The following is a 22,877-nucleotide window of genomic DNA, read 5'->3' as shown; positions in this document are numbered from 1 at the left end:
TCTGATCTCACTTGGAGACACAGGCTTTCCTAAGATATGACAACACCATAAGTAGAAGAACTGCTCAGTGCCATCTCTCCATTGACATCCCCTCTCAAAACATGACTTAATCATAGATAGTCATGAGATCGGGGTGGAGATGCAGTGAACTGGAAGACTGAGAAGCTATGTGCTGTGACCCATGCCATTCCCCCAATGAATCTGGTCTAAATTTACAAATGGCCACAACCAGCCCCTCTGTGTGCACTGCCAAACTCAGAAATCTTATATTCTCCAAATGATGCACCAGATAGGGGCTATTCAAAGTCAGAAGTTTATAATGCTATGGAATGAACTAACAAAAACTCATTTACTGTTTCTGTCTCCAGTTTGACCAGAAATTTCTAGAATCTGCAGAAGAATTGGACAAGTTAAGAAATGGTAAGATGAAGTCTCTAAGTACCTTTGATGTGGGTATCTAATAGAAGGCACACAAGGAATTTTGAACAGCAGGCAATGCCTATGTGTGTGGGGGGTGGTATTTGGGCATGGTGAAGAAGGAGAAAGTGGTTAAAATGGAAGGGATGTGGCTCCTTGATCAGGTCTGGCAACTCTTTCCAGGCTAAAAGAACTAGACTTCTCAGAGTATTTGCTAGAGGAACCATCCCCAGCGCCCTGAGAATACCCTATCCTTATTTTCATGCTTTGGGCACCATGAATGAGCTGTGTTGATCAGCTCAGGATCCCATACAGGCCTCCCCATCCAAGGATACTCAAGGACATAGATTAGATGAAAGGAGGAGAAATAGATGTGACCATTGTCTTGAGTCTTTGTTCTTTCATGAGGCGTGTGACAAGGTAATATTGTAGCAGTATTGCAGGCTTTGAAGAGCACAGAAAGGGACCCTTACATAAAAACCTCTCAGAACCTGCCTTAAATGTCACAAATATGAGACTTATTCTGGGAACTTCTCATTTTAAATGGCATTGTGTTGGCAGTCCTGTTGTAACCTATCCCAACATCTTCCTGAAGTATCCATGAACATAAACCAACACATAAAAAGACAAGAGTTCTACTATGTATCTGGAGGAGAAATAAATAACAAAAATGAAACAACATGATAAAAAGTAAAAGGAAGCTTATTAACAAAAAGAAGGACTACAGGAAGCTTTTTAAAAATGCACTTTCAGGTGAAATCTTACCAGGCAATAATTTCTTTTTCATGTACAAATTTAGTCATTTTCACAACCATTTTTTTCATCCTGAAAGAGTGGGATTCATAGTCATTTCACCCTCCTTTTTTTTCCTTCTTTGTAAAGATGGGAGTTTGATGTTCCAGCTAGTGTCAATGGTTGAGATTGACAGGATGAAGCTGTGCAGACCAGAGCCATTCTCAACTACATTGCCAGCAAATACAACCTTTATGGGAAAGACACAAAGGAGAGAGCCCTGTGTGGTATAGTTTCTGTTCTTCCATCAACAGATTTAACACAGGAGTGATTTAGGTCCTTCCTTGAGTGGGTGGGACATGGTAGGGGCCTTTGGCATGTACGCTAGGGTCTAGCATTGCAGAGTCTCATGGAGATGAGGGAACAGTGAACATGGGGTGGGCTCAGGTGAGGGGGAGTCTAGAAGAGGATCCAGTCCATGGATCCAGCACCCTGACAGAGGTTTCCAAACACGGATGAACCATGAACTCAGGAGGATGGGGAATCATGATTCCAGGTGCTCAGGCCTTCAGAGGCTGGACTGCAGCCAACAGCTTAGGACAAGGCATAGAATGTTTGAGAGTCTGTAGGTGAAGGCCTGGGGAGAAAAGGTTACAAAGGAGCTGAATCTCAGGTTCCAGTAAATCCAAGAATGATGACCAGGGACCTAAGTTACTAGCCAATTATATGGACTGCAACACCTGAGCAGGGCTAGCAGAGGCTGGCACCAAGGATGCTGGGGTTATCTTGACACATGGTTACAAGGCTGAAACAGCCAGATTGATTCAATACCAGCAAAGCCAAAGGGTTTCCTCACTATTGTGATAAAATTACATGATTCCAAATAAATCCTGAATGGAACTTTTGGCAGCCCCTCCAAAATTTTCCTGCAGTATTACCAATGACCCAGCAATTCCTCAACTAGGTATATTCCCAAAAGAATAACAAATACAACCACACTAAATATTGAAGATAAATGTACAGTGCAAATAACAATATTCATAGTATTCAAAAAGTGGAAACAAGGCAAATATCCATCAATCAATAAACGGAGGGGCAAAATGTGCTTTAGCCATGTGATGGAACGATATTGTCATGAAACAGAATGAAGTACTGATACATGCTACAAGATGGTTAAACCATAAAGACATGTTACATAAAAGAAACAAGACACAGAAAGCCACATATTATAGGATTCTTTTTGTATGAAATGTCCAGAATATGCAAATCCATAGAGGCAGAAAGTAGATTAGTGTTGCCTGGGGCTAAAGGAGTGGGGCTTGGAGTAAAATGAAGAATACTGCTGATGGTACAGATGTCCTTATCGGGGTCATAAAAAATATTCTGGAATTAGAATGTGATGATTTTTGCAGAGTTCTGTGAATGTGCTAAAAAGCATTGAATGTGGCTGTATGTCAATAAGCTGTTGTTTTAAAAAGTATTGTGAAACCTGAGTTTGACACGAAAGAAAAAGTTTGCACTGGTTGTAACTGTATAAATAATTTCACCAAGGAAGGGGATCTTTTAGGTGGAGTCTCAAGTAAGGCACACGTGGCTAGAGTCAGGCAACAGTACATGGAGAGGGCTGTAGAATTATGTTTCATGGGAGTAACTGGAAAAACTGCTAATGTTGGGCATAGAAGTGGGCCTGGGAGATGTAAAATGATGAGACAGAACAAGGAACATGACTGAGATAGCTGTGCCAGGGACTCTCTTAGGATTACTTAGGAGGCAGGTCTTTGGCAATTTGACTCACGCTAAGTTCATGCACAGAACAAACCACAATAGAGATGGTCAGTCCTGGCACGGCACCAGTGGGTACTGGCAGTGATTCCACAAGTTTCTGTCATGACTGTGAACACCGATGCTCTTTTTACCTGTATTAGGTCATGTGTGTAACAAAATTTAGAGATCTATCTACCTCAATAGGTTGTTTTAAAAAAAATGTTAATATACCTATAAAAATCAGAGCATAATGACTAGACTATGAAAGGCAATCACTGGAGGTAAATTGCTTTGCCACCACCTGATGCTCTCTCCTCTTAGATTTTTAAACTATAAAATCTAAGGCAAAAGGCATTAGATAGTTTGGTTGTTTTCGTCTTTCAGGATTGATATGTATATAGAAGTTATGGCAGATTTGAATGAAATGATCCTTCTTCCGCCCATATGTCAACCTGAGGAAAAAGATGTCAAACTTGCCTTGATCAAAGACAGAATGAAAAATTGCTATTTCCCTACCTTTGAGAAAGTAAGTGAAGTCATTCAGCATTTTGGAACTCTGCATTTTGAGGACAATAGAAAAACAGTGGCTTGGCATTCCTGGGGCACTGACAAACATTGTACCACTCACACCCAACCTATAATTTTCCAGCAAAGTTTTGTTTTATTTTTCTTTATTTTTTAGGAGATGATACCTTCTTCTGTCTCCCAGGCTTCAGTGCAGTGGAACACTGCAGCCTGGAACTCCTGGGCTTATGTGATCCTCCCACCTTAGCCACCTTCCGAGTAGCTAAGATTACAGGCATGACCCACTGTGCCTGTGTAATTTTTAGAATTTTTTAAGAGATGAGGTCTCTCAATGTTGCCCAGGCTGTTATCGCAAAATTACGATTCACTAGACTCCAATATAAATTCTTTATTTAACAAAATTTCATGTTCATAATTAGAACATGGGCTGTGAGAGGCTCTGAGCCACAGTAGAATTTGGTCTACAGTCTTCAGAACAACACTGGATTTGATTTAAAAGGAACATGATGAATGGAATACATCAGAAAATATTCTGGCACCACGCGTAGGAAGACATGAGACCAATTGCCCATTGTTTTGTTATTGTGGGGTGTTTGTTACTGTGGGGTGTTTCAGGGATAAGTATCCAAAAAGGGAGGGTGGCAGTAGGATGGGGAGGAAGATATTTTTATGCATTTCAAAGTTACAGACATCAGTGCAGTCCACCCCTAGACACTTCAACTTGCAGATTATAACTGTAGGTTAGGAGTCAGAGCCGACATTGCAAGAAAGATGATGAATTCAAGTTCACCCAGGTTTACTTCAGATCTCAGAGAGAGCAGGAAATGAGGAGAGTAGACAAGAAGAAATGACTCTGAAATAGTCTACTCCTAGGGGAGGAGTGCTGTCATGAAGGTAGAGTCACTGCCCAAGAGAGATTGGAGAGGGACAGTGCAGAGCATAGAGCCACGTCCTGAACATCAGGGCTGCATGCTGTTGAGCCTGGGGCAAACCGAACATGCAGCAGCAGGTGCCGGGCCCCTGGCCCTTGTGGAAGATGTAAGCTGAGTGGGTGGTGTGGATGCCACAGTGATGTGGAATAAGAAGAGAAAATGGGAGTCTGGGGTCCAAGTAAGGAATGAGCAGAGCCCTAGTTCTCACTCTGTCATTGAATCAGAGACCATAAACAAAGTTCAGGATCTCTGCTACCTCAGGAAGAGCATTTTGCCTTTTATCATGGAAAGGACCCAGGGCCCAGCATCTCTCCCCATCTGTCTATTCCCCTGTGGTTTCTGTTCCTGAGTTCTCTGTGATGCCCTTTATCCCAGATGTGCCCTTGTCTTCTCACACCAAGTGTGTCTGAGCAGGGCTCTTTCCATCTGGTTTTCTCCCTGGGCTCCAGCTCCTGCTGTCAGACATTGCGTTTCTCTCTGCACAGCTCTGCCAACACACTGCCCCCAACCTTGTATCCCTCAGTGGGAAAAAGTAGCCCCATAATTTGCCTTTAACATTTCCTATCTTCATTTCTGACTCAATTTTCCTGTAGTTTCACTTCTGCCTAGAGACTGATCTGTGCTCATATCTCACAGGCACATTGTTTTTTCTTGTCTTATACAAAAGCCACGAGTTTACAGGATTAATGTGTAAGGAAGTGTGTAGGGAGACTGAATTGAATAGTCTTAAAGACATCTTTGGGGAAAATGCTAGCGAGCTACATGTTCTTCCTCTTATCTTTGCTTCCGGCTGGGTGTCTGTTTCCCTGCCTCTACACTGGTGTTGATGGAGGGGACTCAGCTGGCCTTTGTGTAGGAAGGACTCAGATTTCCAGGGTTGTGCTTATGATGGTGTCGGCCCTTGGCTTCACTCTGAGGCTACATTATCGTGCATTGCAGGCCCTGAAAACCAGAATCAGCAACCTCCCCACAGTGAAGAAGTTTCTGCAGCCTGGCAGCCAGAGGAGGCCTCCCGTAGATGTGAAAGCTTTAGAAGAAGCAAGGAAGACTTTCAAGGTTTGAAAAAGAAGCCATCCAGGCCAAGCACATGCAAGACCAATTTTCTAAAGTTCTGCAACAATGAAGTGATTTACCTAAGTGTTGATTCTGATTGTTGTGAGGCCAATAAAGTTTTCCAAAGTATATGCTAATTTAGTTAAAGCTCAACTATGCAGATGTGGTTGCAATGCAGTCTTACTTGGCATTGACCAAATGTAAAATCATGCCTAGAATGTCACTTTGGATTTAAATAACAGGTGAGAAAGTTACTTGGACTCTGACCTGTTAAAAAAAAAAAAGAGTCATCATACAACAACTGTTACATAGCTTGTCAAAGAATTATGTAGAAATTTTCATACGACTATTTGGGTTATACAAAAATAGGCTTTTCCTTTTGTGTTTTGAAAAGCTTTTTTTAAGAACCATTTTCCTTCGGGCACCCAATATTTTTCCTGTTTAATTAGGGAAACAATATCTATTCATATCTAATATAAAATACTCAATGTTCCAGGAGCTGGATAAATAATGATTAACAAGCCATAATGGGGTTACTTTAGTGAGAGAGACACAAAAATAGGTAACTCTAATAAAAAATCATGTATACCATAAGTATCCCATTCCTAGGACTGCTACAAAAAATTGCTGCAAACTTAGTGACTTAAAACAATAGAAATTTATTCTTTCACAGTTCTGGAGGCTATGAATCCAAAATTGAGGTGTGAGCAGGGTGGTGTTCTCTCTGAAGGCCTTAGGGAATTCTCCTTTGTTTTTCTTGCCTCTGATGGTTCTTGGCCATCGTTGCCATTCTTTGGTTTGTTTCATGCATCACTCTAATCTCTGCCTCCATCATCACAGGCCATTCTGCCTGTGTGTGTCTCCATCCAAATTTTCCTCTAAGGACACTAGTAATAGGATTATAAATAATAACAGCATTTTGTCCTCCAGTTTTCCTGTTTTCTTTCTGGGTCCTGACTGAAAATCACAGTGTCTTGACCACTCTGAAACAGCCAAGCTTTAGGTTTTTCCCAGCAGGCTTGAACCCAAACGGAGGCCTTGAACATTTCCAGGCACTGATAAAGGTGTCTTGGTTGTTGCCCAAAACATTGAAAGAAACTGGCCCTGGCCATGAGCCAGACTCCTTAAACCCTCATGTGAACCTCGTATCCTGAGCTCCTTGCTGCAGACATACCTAGGTAGAATAGCCCTTTTCTCTCACTGTCTGTCGTGAGCATTACTGCAGCCCACTGTATGTTTCCCTCATAAATGCTTTGGACTGATCACTCTGGTGTTTAGTGCTGGTTCTTTAGAATCCCAACCGTTCCCATCTTGAGAAGGTTTGGGGCACTCCCTTGTGGGAAGTTCCAAGCCAAGGGTTCATTGGAATGAAAAAATTGGCACTGTCAGGAGGATTCAAAAGAAATGGGCTGAGGAAGACGAACTGACATAGGGAAATCCCAGGATGGCCACAGAGCTCTATGTGGAGCTTTGTGGTCCGCTTGCTAAATGCTTACCCCACACCTCCTAGGCTGATGGAAGGTTTAAAATTGCAAATATTGGGTAAAGAAGTCCGGTGATAGGCTGGGCCTGGTGGCTCACACCTGTAATTTCAGCACTTTGGGAGGCTGAAGCAGGCAGATCACTTGAGGTCAGGAGTTCGAGATCAGCCTGGCCAACATGGTAAAACCTCGTCCCTAGCAAAAATACAAACATTAGCACCAAAAATACAAACATTACCCGGACGTGATGGTGAGTGCCTGTAATCCCAGCTGCTCAGGAGCCTGAGGCAGGGGAATCGCTTAAACCTGGGAGGTAGAGGTTGCCATGAGCCGAGATTGTGCCACTGCACTCCGGCCTGGGTGAAAAAGCGAGACTCCGTCTCCAAAAAAAAATCCAGGGCATAGTGGTGGAGATAGGGCAGTCTGGCTGGCAACAGAGGCTCAGCTGGCAGCCAAGCAAGGAGCCCAAGGTAGAGGAGGAATTACAGCTGGAAAGAGGCATGCACAGCACCACCACCCTGTTAGTTACATACACACCCAATGGGAAAAAATGGAGAAAGGGCACTCTGCAGAGAGGTGCCTGAGGAGTCCGCAGTCTCAGTTTTGCCACCACGGGAGCTTTGGGTGTGGCGGCAGCTCTGAGTCCCACCTGCAGGTGGTGGAGAGTCGGAGAAGAAAATAAAAGAAAAAAAGGGAAAAGAGGAGGCGCCAGAAGACCCACTCGCTAGTGGCCGGGGTGGATAGTGGCTACAGTAGTGGCCTGGTGTATTAGTCAGGGTTCTCCAGAGGGAAAGAACTAATAGGATAGATGTGCATATGAAAGGGAATTTATTAAAGAGAACGGACACACAAGATCATAAGGTGAAGTCCCACTACAGGCTGTCTGCAAGCTGAAGAGCTAGGAAGCCAGTAGTGGCTCAGTCCGAGTCCCAGAACCTCAAAAGTAGGGAAGCAGACAGTGCAGCCTTCGGTGGTTTGCCAGCGACCACTGATATAAGCCCAAGAGTCCTGCTCTTCAAGGACTGGAGAGAATGGGGATTGTGCATTCTACACAGAGCTCATACAACAGCCCTGTATGGTGGGCAGGAAAGCCTGATGGGACCTGGAGGAGGATGGCTGATTGCTGGGAACTAAATAAGTTAATTTTGGCCAGACATGACACTGTTCCAAATGTGGCTCAAATACTGGAAAGGCTGACTACTTGTTTAGGTATATGGCATACCGTCCCGGATTTAGCAAATGCTTTCTTTAGCACCCTTAGATCCAAAGTCCCAGAACATGATTTTCTTCACCTGGGAGGACCTTTCAGGTGCTCCCCCAGGGGTACTTGTATAGTCCCACTATCTGCCATGGCTTGGTACCCAGAGACCTGGCCATTTTGAGTGGTATGTCTGGCAGTCTCTGAAATCATTATGTGGAGATATTTTGCTAACTTCTACAGATTTGAGTCCTTTGCAGAAGGTACCCAAAAGACTCTAGAGTACCTGCAATCAAGAGGATGGACTAGCAACCCAAAGAAAGTCCAGGGGCCAGGGGGAACTGTAAAATTCCTGGATGTGATCTGGTCAGGTAAGACCAACAGCCATGATTGACAAGATACAGGTATACCCATGGCCTCACACCATTATGGAATTACAACCCTTTGAAGGCCTGTTGGAATATTGGCAGACCTGTGTTCCCCACTTGGCCCAATGTCTCAGACCATTATAGCTCCTGATAAAGAAGGGAGCACGTGGGGTCTGGGGCACTAAAGAAGCCTCGTTTACTCAGACAAAGGCCTTAGTGATGCAAGCACAAACCCTGTAAATGGTCACCCCTGAGACACCATTTGAATTCAATGTTTCTGTGACTGAGAAAAACAATGGGTTGGACCCTCTGGCAGAGGGAGGGTAACCAACAAATGCCCATTGGCTTTTGGTCACGATTGTTCAGAGGAGCCCAGCAATACTATACCCTGTTGGAAAAAATGAAAACTCCTTGCAGTTTACCAAGTCCTCTTGCAAACAGAGCCTCTACCTGGAGATATGCCAGTGGAAGTAAAAACAGACTATCCTATTAGGGGTTGGATTGATGGCCTATTTGCCAGACATACATCAGCCATAGCAAAACAGGATTCTGTTTAGATGGTATGCATATCTCGAGCAGAGAAGACAACTTCCATCCAGCCCTCTGTCTATAGAACTACAGGCCCTGCTGGGACCTGCACAACATACTGATAGATTTAAAATCAATCCCAACACTGCCCCCAGAGAAACCCCATCAAATAAAGGACAGAGATAGGAACGCACCCAAGGATGCTAGGTACAGAGATGGCTCCAGCGTGGGTCAGCCACCCAGGTGGACCGCAGTGGCAATTCAACTAGCCACTGATAAGATGCGGGTGGAACCTGGAATGGGGTAGGCAGAGTTACAAGATACCCGGTTAGTGGTTATGGAAAAGCCTGATATCGTTTGGATATTTGTCCCTGTCCAAACTCATGTTGAACTGTAATCCCCAATGTTGGAAGTGGAGCCTGGTAGGAGGTATCTGGATCTTGCGGGCAGATCCCTCAGAACTGGTAAGGTAGAGAGATAGATATACATCTCCTATATATGAGTCTATTAGGGAGAGTTGGCTCACATAATTACAAGGCTAAGTCCCACAACACACCATCTGCAAGCTGGAGAAGAGAGAACCAGTAGTGGCTCAGTCTGAGTCTGAAAGCCTCACACCAAGGAAGCCAACAGTGCAGCCTTCAGTCTGTGGCCAAAAGCCCGAGAGCTCCCAGCAAGCCACTGGTGCAAGCCCCAGAGTCCAAAGGCCAAATAACCTGGAGTCTAATGACAAGGGCAAGAGGAGCGGGAGGAAGAATCCAGCACGGGAGAAAGAAGGCAGCCAGAGGACTTAGCAAGCAAGGTTATCCCACTTTCTTCTACCGGCTTCGTTCTAGCCATGCTGGCAGCAAAAGTGATGGTGCCCCCCCACATTGAAGGTGGGTTTTCCTCTGCCAGTCCTACTTACTCAAATGTGAATCTCCTCTGGCAACACCCTCACAGACACACCCAGAAATAATACTTTCCCGGCTATCTAGGCATCCTTCAATCTAATCAAGTTTGACATAATCACAAATGGCTTGGGCCATCCCCCTGGTGATAAGTGAGCTCTCACTCTGAGTTCACATGAGAACTGGTTGTTTAAAAGTATATAACACCTCCACCCCCATAACCAAACTCTGCCTCTTGCTCCTACTTTCGCCATGTGACAGGTAAGCTCCCCCTTTACCCTCTGCCATGAGTAAAAGCTTCCTAAGGCCTCCCCAGAAGCAGATGTTGGTGCTATTCCTCCTGTACAGCCTGCAGAAACACGGGCAAATTAAACCTCTTTTCTGTATAAGTTACCCAGTCTCAGGTATTTCTTTATAGCAATGCAAGAATGCCATTGCTATAAAGAAATAGCCATACCCAGTAGCCCTGTATATTGATTCCCAGGCAGTCACGAAGGGGTTGACACTGTGGATAACCAATGGGAAAAGGATCAATGGTCTATACATGGAAAGCTGTTGTGGGAGGCAGAACTATGGGCAAGCATTTGGGATCAATTATACCAACCAGGGGCTGAAGTCACAGTTTTCCACATAGCATCTCACCAACAATCATCCCCCAGTGGAAATATAGATGCAGATACTCTCACCCAAGCCAGGTCAGTGGTCACCTCTGAAGATGCAGATGTAGCATATTGGATACATTGGAGCGGAGGTCATAGCCGGCTGCATACTACTTGGAAACTGGCCCAACAAGCTGGTTTGCCAGTGTCCACACAAGAAATAGAAAAGATCATACAAAATTGCCCTGTCTGTTGCCAAGCCCAACTTTGGCAAGTGCCAGGGGCCACCAGAAACATAACAAGAGGGGAGAAAGCCATGGACACATGGCAAATAGATTATATTGGCTCATTCTCTAAAAATAAGGGATATCGATACGCACTCACAAGCGTAGACACTGTGAGTGGCCTCTTGTAAGCGTTCCCCTGTGGAAAAGTAAATCAGACATGGACTATACAGTGTTTGCAATGCTTGCAAATCATGTATGGTACCCCAAGAACTATCACCAGTGATCAAAGAACACACTGAACAGGCTCCCTAATCCAAGATGGAACTGAAAAAGAGGCAATTTCATCTGCCCTACCACCAACAGGGAGTGGGATTTATAGAGAGAAAAAAATGGCCTCCTAAAGGAACAATTTTAAGCTGTTGATAGGACTCTCCTCACTGAGAAGTTGGGTTGTGGTTTTCACGGAAGCTGTTCGTGCCTTGAGTGTGGCCCCCGTTGTGGGAAAAATGTCTACTTATGAACATCAGGAAGATGTAAAGAACCTGGTGCAAGCCGTGCAGGTACGGAGAAAATCAGACACTGTCTTCAGAACAGAACTCAGTTCCACACAGAATGCCCTGATTTTGCACTCCTCTTGTCCCATAACACCTGATCAGGGAACTTTGAGATGAGACCTGGGATAGAAAATGCCATCACTTCTTGGCCTTTTGGCTAAGATCAAGTGTAGAAAGTGCCACCAGGCTAGACTGGTGTCCTTCTTTCCTTGAGGTAGGGAGCACCCCTTCCCTAAACCTGACCCCCACTTTCCTTTTTGATAAAGGCCCTGGTAGATGCACTGGCAGTGGACAGGCAGTGCCCCATACTGGTGGGCACTGGTCCAGTGGATCTCACCCAGCCCTGTCACTATGGAGTCAGTAGCTCCTCCCACACTGGGACAGAGGTCTACTACAGCCTCCAGGAGAGATTCCCACAGCCTCCTGCCCCACCTGTGTAACAAAACTAGTACCAGACCTTCCCTCTGCAATAATCTCAGCAGCCTTATCTTTTTACTGTTAGCTCGAGCAGCCTTCTCCTTTTCTGTTATATCATTCCCACTAGAGCTTGGATATCCTCAGAGGACATTTTCTTGGGCTAGGCCCATCACCCAGCCTGTATGCAAGCCCAATCTAACTGCTGGGTATGTGGTCTTATATCCCTAAGCAGCCAGGGAGAAACTCCATGGTGGACTGAACTGCTACTGAGTGAAAACTGGATCTCTGCAAATGTGGATAACTGAACAATGTAGGGAAAGGGGTATCCTAGATACCTCTGACATCACACACTCAAACATGGGATGTGACACTGAGCAATCCTGGACATAATGTAAGGTTTTCTCTAAACGTGTCCTGCAGGGAGGCAAGCACCAAAGTCAGAACTGCCCTGAAAAACACACACCCCAGCAATGGGGATCATGCCGGCAAGTGTGGGATGGCTTTGTATGGCTCACCCCTACAATAGGGATGCTCTCCTGGGTGGCAGAGCTCTATTGGGAATAACATAGCTCCTCTAAGAACACACAGGTAAATGACACCAGGTACCTAGTGTTCCTCCCAACTGCTCAATGCCAACAGATCTTCACACTTAGAGACACTGATTGGTCTGTTACAGACTGGTCTCGTAGGCCAGGAATATACTGAATTGCCCCAAATGGCTCCCAGTGGCTCTGTGCTACTCACTTTTGGTCCTGGCTCCCTCCGGGGATGGCTTGGATGGTATACCCTTGGCTTCCCATAGCTGCACTCCAGATTCACACCGTCCCCGTCCCCCTCAGTCAGCCCATCTGGAAGGTTCGATGGAATAGGTCTATTTTTTCTTTATGGTATTACTTATTGACTGTACCTCTTGTGCCTCCAAGAGGCTCTACTGATATCATGCAGAAGATGGAAACCCTTCAAAGATTTGTCTCCATAGCTTTGAATGACACTGAGAGCGGTTAGGAGGCCTTGAACATTGAGACAGCTGCAACGAGGAAAGTGGTCTACAGAGGGGAGTAGCTCTAGACATGCTAACAGCTGTGCAAGGAGGCATCTGTGCCTTTTTTGTTTTGTTTTGTTTTGTTTTAAGGAGCAGGAAGTTTAATAGGCAAGAAAGAAAAGAGAAGGCAGAAGGAAGAGGCTCCCCTGTACAGAGACAGAGGGAGGCAGTCTCCAAAGCTGAAAGAGGAGGCCCCAAGTGCTACGGATACCAGCCAGTTTTATGAGTAGGCTGGAGGAGGTGGTGTCTGATTTGCACAGGGCTCAGGGCATTGGTTTGACCAGGCATGTCATTCATGTAGCCTGCGGAAAAAGCTGGCCCTCCCACCCTAGCCTTTTAATATGCAAATACAGGGCACCATGATGTTCTACACACATGGGGATATGTGGGGGCGACCATGCTGCTAGGCACATGGTGGGGCAAGAGCAAGAAGAAAGCAAGAATTGCCATGTTTGAGTGGACCTAGTTTCTAATGGCCTGCATTTGCATATCAAAGGTTGCCTGCCTGGCTCTGCCGGGGCTTTACAAGAAACATTTCCAGAGCAGCTTTAAAAATAAACACTTCTCAAGGACCCCTTTTCCTCTCTATCTGCCTAAAATAATTTCTTAATAACTCCTACAACATGCCCCTCTGTGGAGAAGTCACACTAACTGCTGTTAGGGGGTTTTGGGCGATGACTCTTTCTGGCTACTTCCTGCTGAAAAGGGGTGTCGAGTAAGGAACAGCAGCTAGGGCTCCTCCTGGGTCTAAGAGTACTCAGAAGAATGCCATGTTCATGTGTGGTTCAGTTTGCAGCACCATTTGGAGTTTGATTGCCCCTAGGCAAGAAGAAACAATTCAAGTTACAGTATTGAGTATACAGGGTCCAAATATCAATACGAGACATATAAGCAAGAGAGGGCTTAATAAAGGGGTTAACCAATTCCATAAAGAAGACTGGAATTCATTAAAGAGGGATTGTAGCCACCCAGGGCTGAAGCCTGCATTTTCCCTGAGCCTGTCAATGATTTTGATTTGATCTTTAAGTGCCTGTAGATCGTCCTCTACTTTACTAGAGGTGTTAAGCCAAGATATAGAATTTCCCTTTGGGGGTCTATGAAGTTCCTTGGTTTTATTTTCCCAAAGAAACCTCTGGGTTATCGGCACCCTCCTCTTTCATTACCTGGCAGAATTTGCAGGATAATTGCCCAGAACTAGCATATTAATCCAGATTTTTTACATTACCCATCCCTTTTTCTTTCTTCCAAGCTGCAGGAAATCACCACTTGATTGACAGGAATAAGCAGGGTTAGTCTAAAATGCAGGCAAAAGGCTTAAAAACAATTAATGAGACTAGGATTTAATGACAAATGTATGATAAGCTTTGGAGTACAATTTTTCTCTCCAGTCCTCATTTTTGGTAAAAACAAATTATGATAGGACCGTATGTGTTGTTCGTAGAATAAACTTTTAGTCTCCTACTTGGCATAATGATTTGCATAAAGTGCAGCAAGAATGGTTATTTCTACATAGGCCTTTTGGATTGGCTTTGATGAAATTCTGTTCCACGAGGAATTTCAGATAAGACTTTTTTTTTTTTTTTTTTTTTTTAAAGACGGAGTCTTGCTCTGTCACCCAGGCTGGAGTGCAGTGGCACAATCTCCACTCACTGTAACCTCCACCTCCCGGGTTCACACCATTCTCCTGCCTCAGCCACCCAAGTAGCTGGGACTACAGGCGCCCACCACTAAGCCTGGCTAACTTTTTGTATTTTTAGTAGAGACAGGGTTTCACCATGTTAGCCAGGATGGTCTCGATCTCCTGACCTCATGATCCGCCCACCTTGGCCTCCCAAGAGATAAGACTTTTAAAGCCGAACTCAGTCATGGGTTTGTGTCCTCAAATACCTGTGAGTTCGGTGATCCTCTCCACTTGAAGTCCCAAGATAAACTTGGAGCTTCCAGACCTGTTAGAACATGACATTCTTTACTGACCACAGAACCTGTGCCCTTTTAAAAACTGAATGTTGTGTATGCATCCTAAAGAAGCTGAAGTTAATAAATTCCTCTCTCATTTACAAAAGCAATTACAGCTAATTGGCCACAGGGTGGTTGACTCCTAGCGGTCTATATCATGGTTTGGGGGATGCAGTCCTTGGTGGAAAGCTCTCCTAGTAAGCCTTTTGGGAATTGGTGATTTTAGGTCTTGTCATGTGCATCTGTATTTACTGTTGGTGTAGGTTTTGTTGGCAGTGTTTCATAAACTTAGGGGCAAAGGACCTTATATGAGATCCCACCCTTTTCTGCCTGCTTAGGAAACATCACAAAGAAGGTGGCCCTGTGAAATTGTAAGAGCCAGTGAGAGAGGTAGACTGTAGGGTCCTCCAGTTCCCTCGCTTTCTTTCTGTGTCCTGACTGCAAATCAGAGTGCCTTGGCCACTCCATGACCCAACCAGCTGCAGGTTTTTCCCAGCAGGCTTAAAGCTAAACCAGGGCCTTGAACATTTGCAGACACTGATAAAGATATCTAGGTTGTTGCTCCAAATACAAAAAGAAACTGGTCCTGGTTCTGAGCCAAACTCCTTAAACTTTCACATGGATTCCATACCCTGACCCCCTCACTGCGGACATTTCTAGGTAGAACATGCCTTTTCTTTCATCTGTCATGAGGACTGCTGCAGTACTGTAAGTTCCCCTAGTAAATGCAGTGGACTGATCACCTTAGCATTTAGTGCTTCTTTCTTTGGAATCCCAACTGGCCCACCTCACAATGAAATTGTGGGAATTCACCTCTGCCACTTTTGGGGTAGTCCAGCCTTCAGTTTGGTGGGATGAAAAAATAAGTAGTAATAAGAAATGATCTCCTTATAAGGACATCAGGAATTGGATTAGGAGACACCCTTATCCAGTGTGACTTCATCTTAACTAGATTACACCTCCAGAGACCTTATTTGTATCTGGGGTTAGAACTTGAACATACTCAACATACTCTTCTTGGGGAACAAAATTTAACCCACAACTCCATGCTAAGGGATGAGATAATGCTGGGGGTGCACCTGGTCAGGCCACCTCAGCTGGACTCCATGGGTCAGAGGTGGATTCTCAGGGAGGGCAGTCATATCTGACTTGAGATTTGCAGGCAAGACAAGTTGCAGTTATGAGGTAGAGCTATAGTTGGGCAGCAGGGGTGGAATCCTGATGGAGGCTCAGCACGGTTAATGGTGTAAAAGAGGGAGACTGACCAAGGTGTATTCAAAGAAAGAGAAGACAGTCTGAGTGAAGCATTAAAGCACGAGGTAGCAGGAGTGATGATGAGGTAGGATCCGGGAACAAGGCCCGCAGGCCTAAGGACTTTGAAGGCCATGACAAGAAGTTTGAATTTTGTCCTGAGAAAAGAGGGAGCTGTGGAAGTATACAACTTGCTTTGCCAAACTGGCATCAATAAAATAAAATCACAGCTTTTAAATATTCATTTTCAGTCACTTAAGCATCCATCTCAGAATAGCAAGAACATTCTTTCCCTCTGGGAGTCTCTTTCCTACGTTAAAAGATAAACTTAGGCACATTAAAATTTTAAAGAGTTTATTTTGAGCAGACAGACATTCATGAATCGGGCAGTGCCAAACCACAAGCAATTTGGACTTCACTGAGGGGGTGTGAGGGGAGAACTTTGATAATGTGTTTATGGAAGCAAAACAAAGAAAATATTTGCTTGGTTAAGGTGAAAAGTCACTAGTTAGAAGTTAGTTGGCAGTTTCTGATAGGTTAAGTTTAAGTTTCTTGTTTTCCTAGGATATGACCTTCATGCTGAGTTGAGCTTTAGCTTTCTTACATAAGACTCAAGGCACTGGGGACATCTCAGCCTACTGGCCTCCTAATTAATTAATACCCACATTAAATCCAAGAACCTAGGGGCTTATTCCATTCAAGGAATCAAGTAGCCCTGACACCAGTAGAAAATTCTATCAGTCTCTGCTGCTATCTGCCACATGGAGTTCCTGTTGTCCCATAGACTTCATGATCTGAGGCGGTTTGGTTGAAACACTGGCCACAATTTGTCCACATGAGTCCCAGAATCTTCATTCTCTGTCCCTTCACAAGAAGAAAGAGGAAGTCTCCCTCCCTGCTATCCCTCAGGCCTGGGATCTCAAAATGTAGGTGGATTTACAGAGTCATTTTTCTCTGGCATGCCACTGTCCAGGAGAGATGAGGATGGAGCAATTTCCAGCTTCAGCCATGTACTAAGCCCATAACTTATGCTTCCCCAGAAAATCTAAGATCTAGGGGGTTAAACCCAGGGCACTGGTCCCAATTGCACATTTTCATAATGTAAGCTTTGCCACAATTGGGTATGTTAGGACAGACAGAGACATGGGACTCATGGCTCATGTCTTTTACGTCTACTAAGGGTTAGGTCAATTCAGCCCAACCAAGATATTCCAAGATATCTTCCTAAGAGTTTCCCAGTTCCCTTTGCACATTTACCTGCTCCCTCTTCAGCAGATAAATATCCCAACGGTAGACTCTTATACTCTCATTCTGCAATAGAGTGTTCAACCTGATCATACCCAGCCTTCCCCAGTTTATAAGAGATATTTTATAATTTATTATTATTATTATCATCCTGAAGTGAACTTTGTAAGATTTACCTCACAATGGTTGCTGCTGGGAATACAAGATGAATAAGGTATGATAATCCTAGCCTTTGAGGGGTGCATAATTAACCCCAAGGAAAAAGATTTGCATATAAAGAATTACGAGTCAATATGTAAATTTGTATTAAAGAAGGTTCCTGCAGGTGGCAAAATGACCACTCAAAAAGAGTGGCTGAAGAGGCCAGGTGCAGTAGCTCATGCCTGTAATCCCAGCACTTTGGGAGGCTGAGGCAAGTGAATAAGTTGAGGTTAGGAGTTTGAGATCAGCCTGACCAACAAGGCAAAACCCTGTCTCTACTAAAAATACAAAAATTACCCAGCACGGTGCCGCACACCTCTAGTCTCAGCTATTCTGGAGGCTGAAGCAAGAGAATCGCTTGAGCCAGGAGGTGGAGGTTGCAATGAACCAAGATTGTGCCACTGCACTCCAGCGTGGGTGACAGAGCGAGACTCCATCTCAAAAAAAACCAACCAAACAAACAAAAAGAGTGGCTGAAGAAAGTTTAACGAAATACCTATTGTATTAGTCTGTCCTCATGCTGCTATGAAGAAATACCCAAGACTAGGTAATTTATAAAGGAAAGAGGTTGAATTGACTCACAGTTTCACATGGCTGGACAGGCCTCAGGAAACTTACAATCATGGTAGAAGGCACCTCTTTACAGGGCGGCACGGGAGAGAATGAATGCCCAGAGAATGGGGAAGCCCCTTATAAAACCATCAGGTCTTGTGAGAACTAACTCACTATCATGATAACAGAATGGGGGAAACTGCCCCCACGATCCAATTATCTCCACATGGTCCCTCCCATGACACATGGGGATTATGAGAACTACAAGTCAAGCTGAGAATTCGGTGGGGACACAGCCAAACCATATCACCTATTTACAAACTGGGGAAGGGTTAAGCTACTACAACAGATGGTGAAGCACTCTGGAGCTCTCCTTCCCCTGGCCCTCATTGAGACAAGAGCAGAAAGCAGTTCAGGGATCTAGGAAAACACTAAGAGTCACAGCTGCCCGAAAAATCTGCACCAACAGGAGCTGATGGCTTTCATAGAGAGAGATCCACTGTCAACCTAAGTAGCCCTGAAGACACGGTCAGTTTATAAATGACTGAACATTATGACAATAATTTATTACTGATTTGCTATAAAGTGTTATCCATTTTATGCTATATATAGTTTAGCATAGCTAGAAAATAAAGGGAAATTTATTTTTAATTTTGGGTATATATACAGATTTATATATTATATTTACCATACCAGATGTTAAACATTCTGACTATCACTCCTGGGTAGTCTGTGACATAAAAGTATGAAGATTTTTGTTAAGAAGTAATTAACATTTGGTATTTAATACTTACACCATCTACCATTTTCATAGTGAGTTTATATATATATGTGTGTGTGTGTATATAACTGAAGTGGATATTAATTTCTCTGCACTGGGGGAATTGGGTCAATATTTGAGCCATTAAGTATACTGACTTGCCAGTTTTCTGGGATATTCTTGAAGAACAAATATGTTTTAGCAAGATTCTGCCAATTAGAGCTGCTTAGATGAGGCAGCTGTGAGTCAGCACAAATTTAATCTGTGTTGACTTTGCTCTGCCTTGCCTCCTACCTTTCTCCAATCTTTACTCACCTTCCCTCTGCACGCAGCAGCTATGTTTCAATATATTTGTCCTTTGAAACTTTGAATACAGTTGCAACATTCTAAGTCAACAGGGCAGCTAAGTATACCTAGCAGAAATATTAGACTTTAACCTCAGAAACTGACAAAATCTTCTCAAGGATTATGGTTCCAATAAATACTGTTTAAAGTATTTTATTCATAGTTCTATTCAATAAAAGTTTATAGAGCACCTACTTTGTTCCCTGAATTGTTTTAGGCACAGAGAATGCCAGGAAAGACTAAGTCCTGAATGACAGGAACCAGAAGATCCAGTGTGAGAGGGTCTTAGTCAGAGGGAACAATGAGACAGGGTGTTGGTCAGGAACAAGTTGGGTGTGTTTTAGGTACACTAGTGTTGTGGGAGCAAGGCGAGGAAGTATTGAAAGATGAGGCCAGCATGGGCGTATTAGTTATCAATTGTTGTATACCAATTCACCCCGAAGTTTAGGGACTTAAAGCAATAAATATTTATTATCTCACACAATTTCTGTAGGTCAGGAATCTGGGAGCAGCTTAGCCGGGTGGTTCTGAATCAGCATTTCTCAGGACGCTGTAATCAAGTCACTAACAGGCTATGTCAGCTGAGGGCTTGACTGGGATCTGTTTCCATGATGGCTCACTCACATGGCTGTTGGCAGAGGCCTCAGTTCCTCTCTGAAAGTTGGCAATACATCTCACTTCTTTGCAATGCCTGCTTCTTTGTAGGACTGCTTTGAGTGTCCTCAGGACATGGCAGCTAACTTCCCCTGGAGTATGTAAGCAAGAGGGAAACTACAATGTCTTTTATGACCTAGTATTGGAAGTTACACCTCTGATGATAGAGAAGGGCTGAGGACATCGCCTCGGGGGAGAGAGCAGTTGGAGAAGGGAAGGCTGGGTGGAGCCAGCGAAGGCGTCTGAAGAGGAGGGGTCAGTGAGGTAGAAGGAAGTCCAAGAAAGTGTGGCATCATGAGGCCAACAGTCCGGCAAGAGGATGGAAGAGTGGACATTGAATTTGGTACCACGGAGGCTACTGCTGACCCGAGGAGAGAAGATGGGGACACAAGCCTGACTGGAGTGGGTTGAGGAGAAAATGGGACGTGAGGTAGAGGAGACAGCAGCTACCGGCAGCCGTTTTGAGAAATTTTGCTCCGAAAAAGGGCATATGGTTGGGACAGTAGACTTTCTCAGTGAGAGGAAGGGAAGGTTGAGTAGGCTGAGCTCAGTTTCATTTGCAATTGTGGAAAGTCACCTAAGAGTGGCTGAGGCTGTGCAATGAACTCTTTACAGCCACCAGGGAGGTCCCTTGGCTCTGGGCAGTGCGCCATCTGGTGCTCAGTCATGGAGTCAGCGTTAGACTGACACAGTAGGTTGGGCAATACCTTTGCTGGAACAGAGATTTTTTTTCTCATAAATTTTAAATCCAAGTTGGAGTAAATTGCCAAAAGAACAACTAAAAAATGCTGACTGAAAGGCAGAGGTGCAAAGTTCTCCTCACTTCCTTTTAACCCCTTCCAATTTATTCCATTTTGTCTTTCTTATTCCCTCATCCTCTTCACCTTAATCCATGAGTCTCTCTGTATTTCCTTTTCCACTGTCCGTTTCTATGACGCACAATCTAACGATGCAGCTACAAGCCAAGAAACACCAAAGATTGCTGGCAGCCACCAGAAACCAGCAGAGAGGCTGGGAACAGATTCTCCCTTAGAGCTTCCAGAAAGAACCAGCTTTGCTGACATCTGGATTCTGGACTTCTAGCCTCTAGACATGTGCAAGAATAATTTCTGCTGTCTAAGCCACCTAGTTTGTGGTAATTTGTTAGAGTGGCCACAGGAAAAGAATTCAACTACTCTGCAATAAAAAAAGGAATGAATACATTAAAAAGCACAGATGAATTTCAAAATAATTGTGCTGTGTGAAAGACACCAAACAAACAAAATACCTGCTGTATGCTTCTAATTATATAAAATTCTAGAAAATGCAAACTAACTCATTGTGACAAAAAGCAGATGAGTGGTATGGGGCCAGGCAGAAGAAAGGGATTTCCAAAGGGCATGAGGATGTGAATAAGTTCAGTATCATGATTATGATGATAGTCTCATAGGCATATATGTATGTTAAAACTTATCCAATTGAGGCTGGGTGTGGTGGCTCACTCCTGTAATCCTAGCACTTTGGGAAGCCAAAGCAGACGGATCACTTGAGGCCAGGAGTTCAAGACCAGCCTGGCCAACATGGCAAAACCCCATTTCTACCAAAAATACAAAAATTAGCTGGATGTGGTGGCACACTCCTGTAGTCCCAGCTACTTGAGAGGCTGAGGCATGAGAATCACTTGGACTCAGGAGGTGGAGGTTGTAGTGAGCTGAGGTCACACCACTGCATTCCAGCCTGGAGGCAACAGAGCGAGTCTCGTCTCAAAAACAAAAACAAAACTGAAAAACTTATCCAGTTGTACACTTAATTCTGTACACTTTGTTTTTTTTTTTTTTTTGAGACAGTGTCTTGCTCTTGTCACCCAGACTGGAGTGCAGTGGCCTGATCTCAGCTCACTGCAACCTCCCTCTCCCAGGTTCAAGTGATTCTCCTGCCTCAGCCTCCCAAGTAGCTGGGATTACAGGCACCCACCACCACACCCAGCTAATTTTTTGTATTTTTAGTAGAGATGGGGTTTTGCCATGTTGGTCAGGCTGGTCTCAATATTTCATATATATATAATATATTGTATATAATACATTATATAAAATACACGTATATTTTAAAGTGTCAATTATATCCCCTAATACAGTAATAAAACTAATAGATGCAAATAAACAATCACAAATCTATTATGTACATAAGCAAGCTGTACAATCCTTCTGCTCTCCAGCTGGTCTCTTCAGCTGCCTCTGTCCTTTGGAAGGCTTCCTTCTGCTTAGAAACAGGCCCAGGTCTCCACTGTCCTAACCTTCTTAGCCATGCACCCACACTCCTCAGAAGAAACCAAGAAACACTCCACAACAAATTTTTAAAATTCTTTATCCTTGGCTAGTTTTCCCTTTTGCTATTTCCTTCTTTCTTTTCACGTCCAAAACTTGAGTAGTCTACATTCTAGCTCTACTTCTTCTCTCAAAATCTTGAATTTTAATTTCTTTTTTTTTTTTTTTTTTTGAGACGGAGTCTCGCTCTGTCACCCAGGCTGGAGTGCAGTGGCACGATCTCAGCTCACTGCAAGCTCCGCCTCCCAGGTTCTCGCCACTCTCCTGCCTCAGCCTCCCGAGTAGCTGGGACTACAGGCGCCCGCTACCACACCCGGCTAATTTTTTGTATTTTTAGTAGAGACGGGGTTTCACCGTGTTAGCCAGGATGGTCTCGATCTCCTGACCTCGTGATCCTCCAACCTCAGCCTCCCAAAGTGCTGGGATTGTAGGCATGAGCCACCACACCCGGCTGAATTTTAATTTCTTAATTAATGAACTAATCATCTTAGTTCTATGAGTTTCAAGGTCTTTTCTCGGTCTATCTTTAACTTTTATACTGCAAATACCAGGCCAAGCTCCCTTTCCATCGGCAACTTTCTGCCGCAGTCTCCCACCCTTCACCAAGCACTAGTGCTCAGATTTTCCTGTGGCTCATTTTTTCTTAGTTTCATGATTTATATATCTTCTTTGCCAACATGTTGTCACATGGATCCCACCCAGTCCTGCTTCATGTCAAAAGGCCAGGATTTTCTTGAAATAAATAACAAGTTATTAAGGACAGCCCTCCTGCCTCCATAGCACAGTCCTGTGAAGAAAGCTATGAAAAGATTACCGAGGCTGACATTGGGCAGTGAACACAGCATTTAGCAGGGCAACTTGGATGCGCCTCCAGAATGGCATG

General features: G+C 44.2%; 1 pseudogene; it reads left to right on the top strand.

Annotated features, from left to right (window-relative positions):
• The first annotated feature begins 1,299 nt into the window (after positions 1–1,299).
• On the top strand, positions 1,300–6,677 carry LOC101151318 (glutathione S-transferase A3-like; annotated as a pseudogene).
• Positions 6,678–22,877: the final 16,200 nt, after the last annotated feature.

The sequence above is a fragment of the Gorilla gorilla genome, chromosome 5, assembly GCF_029281585.2.
Source record: "Gorilla gorilla gorilla isolate KB3781 chromosome 5, NHGRI_mGorGor1-v2.1_pri, whole genome shotgun sequence".
Taxonomy (NCBI): domain Eukaryota; kingdom Metazoa; phylum Chordata; class Mammalia; order Primates; family Hominidae; genus Gorilla; species Gorilla gorilla.
The sequence above is the reverse complement of the archived record's forward strand: the minus strand, read 5'-3'. Positions and strand labels throughout refer to the sequence as shown.